The sequence below is a fragment of the Cucumis melo genome, unplaced genomic scaffold (genome assembly GCF_025177605.1).
Source record: "Cucumis melo cultivar AY unplaced genomic scaffold, USDA_Cmelo_AY_1.0 utg001010l, whole genome shotgun sequence".
In the NCBI taxonomy this organism is placed as follows: domain Eukaryota; kingdom Viridiplantae; phylum Streptophyta; class Magnoliopsida; order Cucurbitales; family Cucurbitaceae; genus Cucumis; species Cucumis melo.
Window position 1 is genome coordinate 12,613 of NW_026124344.1, and position 11,282 is coordinate 23,894.

The following is an 11,282-nucleotide window of genomic DNA, read 5'->3' on the forward strand; positions in this document are numbered from 1 at the left end:
CGTGTACTAGCTAAAGCGTTACGTATGTCTGGTGGAGACCATATTCACGCTGGTACCGTAGTTGGTAAACTTGAAGGGGAAAGAGAAATCACTTTAGGATTTGTTGATTTACTACGTGATGATTTTATTGAAAAAGACCGAAGCCGCGGTATTTATTTCACTCAAGATTGGGTTTCTTTACCAGGTGTTCTGCCAGTGGCTTCCGGTGGTATTCACGTTTGGCATATGCCTGCTCTAACCGAGATTTTTGGAGATGATTCTGTACTACAATTCGGCGGAGGAACTTTGGGGCACCCTTGGGGTAATGCACCTGGTGCCGTAGCTAACCGAGTAGCTCTAGAAGCATGTGTACAAGCTCGTAATGAGGGACGTGATCTTGCTCGTGAGGGTAATGAAATTATCCGTGAGGCTAGTAAATGGAGTCCTGAACTAGCTGCTGCTTGTGAAGTATGGAAGGAGATCAAATTTGAATTTGAGGCAATGGATACAATTTGAGGCAATGGATACTTTGTAATCCAGTAATTACTCTTCGTTCTTTTAATTGACTTTCAATTAAACTAAATTCGGCTCAATCTTTTACTAAAAGGATTGAGCCGAATACAATACAAAGATATTATTGTATATCTTTTTTACTAGATATACAAAATAGAAAATTGAAATAAAAATATAAGACGAAACAACTTAAAAATTTTTATTGTTGTGCTGGATCCGCAATTAAGCCTATGGATCCTTAGGATTGGTGTAGTCATTTAATATTTAATATATTATATCCCGTAGCGTCGTTTCAGATCCGGGATCGAGCCAAGTATCACAACTTCTTCTACCCCATCCTGTATATTGTCCTTTTTGTTCTGTCTTGGAATACAAATTTTTTAGTAGACGAGATTTTACGAAAAAAGTTCTTCATATTCATAGGGATAACAACGATTTTTTTTATGTGAATTTGACAATTTGACATAACCGGTGAGAAACCACTATTTATAAATTAATAATTGAATTGATTTAATTGAAAAAAAAAATAATTCTCTTTTGAGAGAACGCTAAGTATCACTTCACTATATATAACGGAACCTTTTTTTTTTAAGACCGACTCGTTAATACTTAATAATCCTAGTGATTGGATTTAGATCCTATTCTGATAGGAAATGAGATATTTAAATGATTTCTTTTTTATCGAATGACTATTCAGCTATTGTATTTTCATGTAAATAGGGGCAAGAAAGCTCTATGGAAAAAAGATGGTTAAATTCGATGTTGTCTAAAGGGAAGTTAGAATACAGGTGTAGGCTAAATAAATCAATCAATAGTCTTGGTCCTATTGAAAGTGAAGGATCAATTATAAATAATATGAATAAAAACATTCCTAGTCATAGTGATAGTTACAATTCTAGTTACAGTACTGTTGATGATTTAGTCGGCATTCGGAATTTCATATCTGATGACACTTTTTTAGTTAGGGATAGTAATAGCTGCAGTTATTCCATCTATTTGGATATTGAAAATCAAATTTTTGAGATTGACAATGATCCTTCTTTTGTAAGTGAACTAGAAAGTTCTTTTTATAGTTTTCGGAACTCTACTTATCAAAATAATGTATCTAAGAGTGATGATTCCCACTATGATCAGTACATGTATGATACTAAATATAGTTGGAATAATCACATTAATAGTTGCATTGACAGTTATCTTTGGACTCAAATCTGTATTGATAGTTACATTTTAAGTGGTAGTCACAATTACAGTGACAGTTACATTTATAGTTCTATTTGTGCTGAAGGTGGAAATAGTAGTCAAAGTGAGAGTTTCAGTATAAGAACTAGCACGCATAGAAAAAATTTAACTACAACAGAACGTTCTAATGATCTAGATCTAACTAAAAAATACAGGCATTTGTGGGTTCAATGCGAAAATTGTTATGGATTAAATTATAAGAAAATTTTTAAATCAAAAATGAATATTTGTCAACAATGTGGATACCATTTGAAAATGAGTAGTTCAGATAGAATCGAACTTTTGATTGATCCAGGTACTTGGGACCCTATGGATGAAGACATGGTCTCTTTGGATCCCATTCAATTTGATTCGGAGAATCAACTTTATACTTATAAAGATCGTCTTTCTTCTTATCAAAGAAAGACAGGATTAACTGAGGCTATTCAAACAGGCACAGGTAAATTAAATGATATTCCAGTAGCAATTGGGGTTATGGATTTTCAGTTTATAGGGGGTAGTATGGGATCCGTAGTAGGAGAGAAAATCACCCGTTTGATCGAGTATGCTACCAATCAATTTTTACCTCTTATTTTAGTGTGTGCTTCGGGAGGAGCACGCATGCAAGAAGGAAGTTTGAGCTTGATGCAAATGGCAAAAATATCTTCCGCTTTATATGATTATCAATCAAATAAAAAATTATTCTATGTAGCAATCCTTACATCTCCTACTACTGGTGGGGTGACAGCTAGTTTTGGTATGTTGGGGGATATCATTATTGCCGAACCGAATGCCTACATCGCATTTGCGGGTAAAAGAGTAATTGAACAAACATTGAATAAGGCAGTCCCTGAGGGTTCACAGGAGGCTGAATCTTTATTCGATAAGGGCTTATTCGATCTAATCGTACCACGTAATCCTTTAAAAGGTGTTGTGAGTGAGTTATTTCAGCTCCACGCTTTCGTTCCCTCGAATCAAAATTCAATCAAGTAAAGCCTTACTTAACTTAAAAAATGAATTCTTTTTTTTTTTATTTCTTCCGCAAAATTTGGCACGGGGAAGAAAATGAATTTCATGCTCCCTTCTTAACATTACATGTGTATATATACTTCAACTATAGCAAATAGCGGCATAGAGTCTTGCATCTTTCTACATCTCTAGCGGATCTCTAGTTTTACTAAGAATCCTTGTTGTTGGATCGGATTATAACTACCTTTTTGGGAATTTGTACGAAAATCTTTATGAAATTTTATTAAAAAAAAATGCTAAGACAAGATAATAACTAAAATAATGCAAACGTCTATTATGATACATATATCTCATGTCGAAAGATGAGTAAGTCCATTTATTTAATTCGACATTCCTCATTCCTTTTCTATATATACTCACGTAGATATTACTTAGTATAATTATATATTGAATTAGTATAATTATAAGATACCTTTTATAACAATCAATAAATAACAGGTAAAACTATTAATATAACAATGAAAATATTAAGTCGAGGTATCCATTCTATGACAACTCTCACCACCTTACCCTCTATTTTTGTGCCTTTAGTGGGCCTAGTATTTCCGGCAATTGCAATGGCTTCTTTATTTCTTCATGTTCAAAAAAACAAGATTTTTTAAATATGCTGTCTATTTTTTTTTTTCAAAACTTAGACTTTGACGATAACACAGCTATCTATTTAGTAGACTAGAATCTAACATGTGGCTTACTCCAAACATAAGCGATTATACATACGTAAACATGATATCTGAGGAAATCAATTAGAAGTATTTCAAAATAGAAAATAGATAAGTTTCAAAATAGAAAATAGATAAGAGATCGGGCGACAAATGTTTGAGATATAAAATCAATATACCTATATGGATGTAGGTATCTATAGGGAATCATATAAAGGTGATGTTATTATTTTAGATCTAAGTAATTCGATGAATTACTTAGATCTAAAGTAAAGGTTCACATCAAAATAGTGCTAGTTGATTAGAGTTACTTCGGAAACAAAAAAAGTAAAATAGATTTTTTTTGATTCTCTTAATTCCAATAAAATGCAACGAGATCTAGTATGAATTGGCGATCAGAACGTATATGGATAGAATTTATAAGAGGATCTCGAAAAATCAGCAATTTCTGCTGGGCCTTTATCCTTTTTTTAGGTTCATTAGGGTTTTTATTGGTTGGAACTTCCAGTTATCTTGGTAGGGATTTGATAGCTTTATTTCCGTCTCAGCAAATAATTTTTTTTCCACAGGGGATCGTAATGTCTTTCTATGGGATTGCCGGTCTCTTTATTAGCTCCTATTTGTGGTGCACAATTTTGTGGAATGTAGGTAGCGGTTATGATCGATTCGATAGAAAAGAAGAAATAGTGTCTATTTTTCGTTGGGGGTTTCCTGGAAAAAATCGTCGAATCTTCCTACGATTCCTTATGAAAGACATTCAGTCCATCAGAATAGAAGTTAAAGAGGGTATTTATGCACGTCGTGTCCTTTATATGGAAATAAGAGGCCAAGGGGCCATTCCCTTGACGCGTACCGATCAGAATCTGACCCCACGAGAAATTGAGCAAAAGGCTGCCGAATTGGCCTATTTCTTGCGTGTACCAATTGAAGTTTTTTGAAAAATGAAGTTCAGAATGAATTTTGTTCGTAGCAAGAGGGATAAAACTGAAATGAAAGAATAGTCTTTTTTATAGACCATAGTAATAGTATAATAACTTAACTGGAATTTCTTCAGAATGCTCATTTGACCCAAAGCAGACGTATACGGAACAGCCAGAAAACTTTCTTTGTCCGAAATTTTGATCCGTATGTAAATCAACTGCACAGTAACAAAAAAAAGTGGATTCTTTGTTATTTTCTTTCTGTATTATTTCGAAATTCAAGGATTAACTAATAAATCACAAATCAAAAACTAAAAAACAGGGAATGGATTCATAATAGTATGCATATGACTTGTAATAGAACTTATGTTTGATATAAATATTAGTAGTGTAGAGAGTTAACGAATGAAGTGAGTTCATTAAAAAATAAAAGACGAAAAAATGGAAAAAAAGAAAGCATTCATTCCCCTTCTATATCTTGCATCTATAGTATTTTTGCCCTGGTGGATCTCTCTTTCATTTAATAAAAGCCTAGAATCTTGGGTTACTAATTGGTGGAATACTGGTCAATCCGAAATTTTTTTGAATGATATTCAAGAAAAGAGTATTATAAAAAAAGTTCTAGAATTAGAGGAACTCTTTCTCTTGGACGAAATGCTAAAGGAATACCCAGAAACACATCTACAAAAGCTTCGTATCGGAATCTACAAAGAAACGATCCAATTGATCAAGATGCACAATGAGGATCGTATCCATATGATTTTGCACTTCTCGACAAATATAATCTGTTTCGTTATTCTAAGTGGTTATTCTATTCTTGGTAATGAAGAACTTGTTATTCTTAACTCTTGGGTTCAAGAGTTCCTATATAACTTAAGCGACACAATAAAAGCTTTTTCTATTCTTTTATTAACTGATTTATGTATAGGATTTCATTCACCCCATGGTTGGGAACTAATGATTGGTTCTGTCTACAAAGATTTTGGATTTTCTCATAACGATCAAATTATATCCGGTCTTGTTTCCACTTTTCCAGTCATTCTTGACACAATTTTAAAATATTGGATCTTCCGTTATTTAAATCGTGTATCTCCCTCACTTGTAGTGATTTATCATTCAATGAATGACTGAAAAATATAATGTTTGTTACTTTGTACATAAGTAAAACATTCAAAATTGTACTTATTCCTTCTACCCATCGCGAAGGATGCCTCCTATATTCGAGTAACTTTATTTCAGTAAATAGCAGAATCATGGATAGGGAACTATACTAGGGACCTACCTAATTTTATTGTAGAAATTTTTGGGCTCAATGATTGGACCATGCAAACTAGAAATACCTTTTCTTCGATAAAGGAAGAGATTACTCGATCTATTTCCGTATCACTCATGATATATATAATAACTTGGGCACCCGTTTCAAATGCATATCCCATTTTTGCACAACAGGGTTATGAAAATCCACGAGAAGCAACCGGCCGTATTGTCTGCGCCAACTGCCATTTAGCTAATAAGCCCGTGGATATCGAGGTTCCACAAGCGGTACTTCCTGATACTGTATTTGAAGCAGTTGTTCGAATTCCTTATGATATGCAACTGAAACAAGTTCTTGCGAATGGTAAAAAGGGTGGTTTGAATGTGGGGGCTGTTCTTATTTTACCCGAGGGGTTTGAATTAGCCCCCCCCGATCGTATTTCTCCCGAGATTAAAGAAAAGATGGGCAATCTTTCTTTTCAGAGCTATCGTCCCACTAAAAAAAATATTCTTGTGATAGGTCCTGTTCCTGGTCAGAAATATAGTGAAATCACCTTTCCTATTCTTTCCCCGGACCCTGCGACTAAGAAAGATGTTCACTTCTTAAAATATCCCATATACGTAGGCGGGAACAGGGGAAGGGGTCAGATTTATCCCGACGGGAGTAAGAGTAATAATAATGTTTATAATGCTACAGCAGCAGGGATAGTAAGCAAAATAATACGAAAAGAAAAAGGAGGATATGAAATAACCATAGTGGATGCAGCGAATGGGCGTCAAGTGGTTGATATTATCCCTCCAGGACCAGAACTTCTTGTTTCAGAGGGCGAATCCATCAAACTTGATCAACCATTAACGAGTAATCCTAATGTGGGAGGATTTGGTCAGGGAGATGCGGAAATCGTCCTTCAAGATCCATTACGTGTCCAAGGCCTTTTGTTCTTTTTTGCATCTGTTATTTTGGCACAAATCTTTTTAGTTCTTAAAAAGAAACAGTTTGAGAAGGTTCAATTGTCCGAAATGAATTTCTAAATCTGGGGATTTATCAAATAAAGTTCGTAAAAAAAACCAAATTCTTGTTGGCAATTCTATAATTTAATTATGTATGATCAAAAAATTATGAAAAACTTTTTCCCTTGTTTTTTTTTTTATTCTTTTTCGACCCTATTTCGGTAATTACTTGTACCGCATTACTAGTCATAGTATGGATATTATATTGTCAGGAAGACTATTTTACCTCTTCTTTATTTCTTTGTTTTTTACAATACAAATAGGAGCGGTATTATTATGATTATTATGTCACTGGTGCCAGATTGAAATGTCATTGAATGTGTCTATTTTTATTCTAATAGAATAAAAATAGAGTAGATATTAAAAATAAGATAAGTAAATGGAGAATAGAAAAAAAATGAAGGGAACAAAGGATTCTAGAAGGAATTATGCATCTTTCTAGTATTCGATACCAGAAAAATTCCTTTTCTTGTTCTGGTGTCGAAATAATAAACTAATGAATTATTCTTGATCCCGTTCGTCAAAGATCTCTATTCTTAGTTTCAATTTTTCCCGGTTTATCAGAACCTTTTTTTCGATTTATTACATAAGTAGTGAACAAATTCAATGAATTTTTCAATTCTATTTTATATTAAAATAACTATAGAAAATTCTATTAGTATATTTTAATCTATTTAAAGGGTTTGTGATATCTGATCGATAGAAATATAATATTGTTATATTGGGATTGTATCATCCAGAAAGAGGGAATCGAGTGATTCTCTCTTTCTTTTTTTCGCTTTGAAATGAAAGTATCGACCGATACGATCGCGAAAGAGATGGTCTGAATCAATTTTTTTTTTGAAGCAATTCAGAATCAGAAAGAAATGAAGTTTTTTGAAAAAATAGGAAAGATCCATTTTTTCATTTATATGAATAAATTAGTCTAATTCTAATTAGTAAGAGCTCAACGGGACCTACCCCCTCTTTTTTTCTGATTTGAGGGGGATCCTGTTGAGTTCTTACGCTTTCATGTCTCCAACTCAGTTCATCCGATTATTACAGAGATGAACCTAAGCCGGAATATGAACCATAAAAGAAAATACCAACTAAACCGATCACAGGAATACCAGTTACAGTACCGATTATCCAAAGAGGAATCCTTCCAGTAGTCTCGGCCATTTGTCCCACTTCCCTCCCCATTTCATCAAGTGGTCGTGCTAGAGACAGAAACAGTCATAGATAATTATGAGATGATATCCTTCCGAATGGGATAAGATAATTCGTACTATTATTTAGTATTTTCTTTTATTTAATTGAAGAAATAATTGGAAAATAAAACAGCAAGTACAAAAATGAGTAATAACCCCCAGTAAAGACTGGTACGATTCAATTCAACATTTTGTTCGTTCGGATTTGATTGTGTCATAGCTCTATAATTCGGATTAGGTTTATCGTTGGATGAATTGCATTGCTGATATTGACCCTAAAAAAGAAACGGTAGGTACAGCTAGTCCGTGAACAGTTAACCATCGCACTGTAAAAATAGGATAAGTTTTATCGATAGTCATTTGGTCCTCCTAAAAAGATCTACTAAATTCATCGAGTTGTTCCAAAGAATCAAAACGGCCAGTTATTAATGGAATTCCTTGTCGGCTCTCTGTAAAATACTCATTTGGACGAGGGCTTCCAAAAACATCGTAAGCTAAACCCGTGCTGACGAATAACCAACCTGCAATGAATAGAGAAGGTATAGTAATGCTATGAATGACCCAGTATCGAATACTGGTGATAATATCAGCAAAAGAACGTTCTCCTGTGCTTCCAGACATGCCGAGCTCCACATATTCTTGTACAGTCAAAAGGGGGATCGATTCCGTAAAAGATGAGATCAGTAAATGGAAATTAACTGAAATTTTATCTTTGTAAGATCGTCAATATTGTACCGAGGGTGTTTTTAGAGTATACCGAATCAGTATAGCTATCCTTCTTCTGACGCAGCAACGCAATTTCACAATAAGTATCAAAATGAAGCACTAAAACTAAATAATATAATTTGTTTCTTCTTTTCTTGCTGCTTGTCGATGTAGAATCATATACCATTCATTCAATAGAAAATTCTGAAAATGCCTGTCTGTAGTATTAAGGATTCTATCGGTTATTGGCTTCGGGCTAGAAAGCGAAGATTGGGTAAAATGTGAATCCGACTGGTTGGTTTATAATAATTTAGGAAGCAGATTCTAATAGTCCCAAAATTCAATGAAATTAGACGTGAAATCTCGAAATATTTCTTTTGTGTTTGTAGTTATATTTTTGTTTGAATCTTTTTTTATTTTAAGGAATTGGTTAGTCGTCCAGTAACAAGTAACAGTAGTACATAGGATTCGATGAACGAAACAGAACAACGAATAGAAGAATAATAAATATTCGTAATGCACGCATTATTGTTTTATATTAGACTCAAACGATCGTTCTTCAACTAATTAGAAGAATGTTTTTAATATGGAAAGAATAAGAATAAATGGAGAACCTAGTTTCGAGTGATCTGATCGTGCGATACTTTTTTTCTTTTTAAAAAAGATTTTATGGAAATGAACCCACTACATAAAATCTAATTAGTGGGAATACAATTTCATAAATAAAGGGCATTATAAGGTCATTCATTCTTCAGCGATTCAAAGAGCATTTCATTTTTGGAATCAAGTTACACAACATAGTTTATTTATTATTTTTCTTTTTTTTTTTTTTTTTTTCTTTCTAATTATTTAGAATCCATTTAATAGATTTATATATTTACTAGATTTATATATTAAATTATTGTTTATAAATTCTTTATAATAAGAATATTTGTTTTGAAAACTCAAGAGTTGTTCAATGAATCCCTTGATTCCGAATTGCGGGATAGAGAGACAGATGATGAATTGATTTCTTACCTATGTCACAAGATTTTTGTTAGTATCATCTATAATCATAATAATAGATGAATCAAAAACTTTCAATTGAATATATTTTTTCAATTAGTATTTTTACTTATCCATCCGCGTATCTTTCAAAAATAGAAACTTAGGGAAGTGCTTTATAAACATATGGATAAAAATAACGTATTTCATTTAGCCTCGTCATGCCTACTATCACTAGTTATTTCGGTTTTCTACTAGCAGTTTTAACTATAACCTCAGCTCTATTTATCGGTCTGAACAAGATACGACTTATTTGATTAAAATTCATTGAATGCACAATTCAAAAAAAAGAAAGATTTCGGTGTTATTCAATATATTCTATATATTGTAGAGTTCTTTACCTTGTCAATTCAATTTCGAATTCTTGGTCATTGAGATTCATGGGCAATACCGATTAATATTTTAAGGATAGATATTACCTCTCCTTTTCCTCGTTCAACTAAATTGAAATGATTGAAGTTTTTCTATTTGGAATCGTATTAGGTCTAATTCCTATTACTTTGGCTGGATTATTTGTGACCGCATATTTACAATACAGACGGGGGGATCAGTTGGACCTTTGATTAATTAACAGTTCTTTTTTTTGATTGACCCCCTACTTGCTTTATAGGAGGTAAAATTTTGATTTCTGTTGAATTATTTCAGTATCATTTTGATTTAACAACAACAAGAATCGAATCACGCTCTATAGGATTTGAACCTACGACATCGGGTTTTGGAGACCCGCGTTCTACCGAACTGAACTAAGAGCGTTTTATTATCAAACTAAAAGCAACCCGAATATATCTTCGATACATATATTATCATAGAGAATATCATAAAATTAAATAAAAAAAGATTGATTCGATATATGTATGTTCAATTTTTATGGATCTCAATTGATTCCTCGTTACTGTTCAGAAGATAAGTAATAGGTAGGGATGACAGGATTTGAACCCGTGACATTTTGTACCCAAAACAAACGCGCTACCAAGCTGCGCTACATCCCTTTCAATTGGTCTACAGTGTTATTGTAGAGAATCCCTGTCTTGTTTTCCACATTTTTTATTTATTTCCTCCATTGGTATACACAAATTATCTTGCCATTTCTTCTTTTTTGTCTCATATCATATATAAAATATAATAAAAATAATAAAAAGACTTATATACGTATGAAATAATAAATATTAAATCCGCCGTAAAGAAAAATGAATATTTGGGGTGGGGCGGAAAGCTACATATTTTTTTTAATAAAAAAGGGAATATCTACCGAATTGAACTGTTGTACATTTCAATTTGAATTAGGAATTCCGCGGACAATACAAGCGGTTATTAACTATATATACATTTGATGGTATGTAATACCAGTATGTATTACAAATTACTATAAAGTAGGAGGGTTTTCAATGCGAGATCTAAAAACATATCTCTCCGTGGCACCGGTAGTAAGTACTATATGGTTCGGGGCTTTAGCGGGTCTATTAATCGAGATCAATCGTTTATTCCCGGATGCGTTGGTATTCCCGTTTTTTTCATTCTAGTTATTGACTTGGGAAGGGGTGAAGAAGATTAGAAAAACAATCAAATATCTTTGACTAATCCCCTTCCCCCTTCTTTTTTTTAGAGTTTTTAGACTTAGAATAAGTTAGAAAGAATCAAAATGGATTCAACCTCAGTCAAACTCGGACGCGGCGCCAGGTTCAAATTTAATTAATAAAAGAGTGAGAACGAAAATGAAAATGTGATGGCTAGGGCAACAATATCATACAAAATACTTAAAT

The 11,282-nt window shown here is 33.1% G+C and overlaps 2 non-coding genes across 2 annotated transcripts; both read right to left on the reverse strand.

Annotated features, from left to right (window-relative positions):
- Positions 1-10,201: 10,201 nt before the first annotated feature.
- On the reverse strand, positions 10,202-10,275 carry TRNAW-CCA (transfer RNA tryptophan (anticodon CCA)). Its single transcript has one exon. It is a non-coding gene; the product is annotated as a tRNA-Trp (tRNA).
- A 162-nt stretch (positions 10,276-10,437) lies between these two features.
- TRNAP-UGG (transfer RNA proline (anticodon UGG)) lies at positions 10,438-10,511 on the reverse strand. The gene has a single exon. It is a non-coding gene; the product is annotated as a tRNA-Pro (tRNA).
- Between the last annotated feature and the right edge of the window lie 771 nt (positions 10,512-11,282).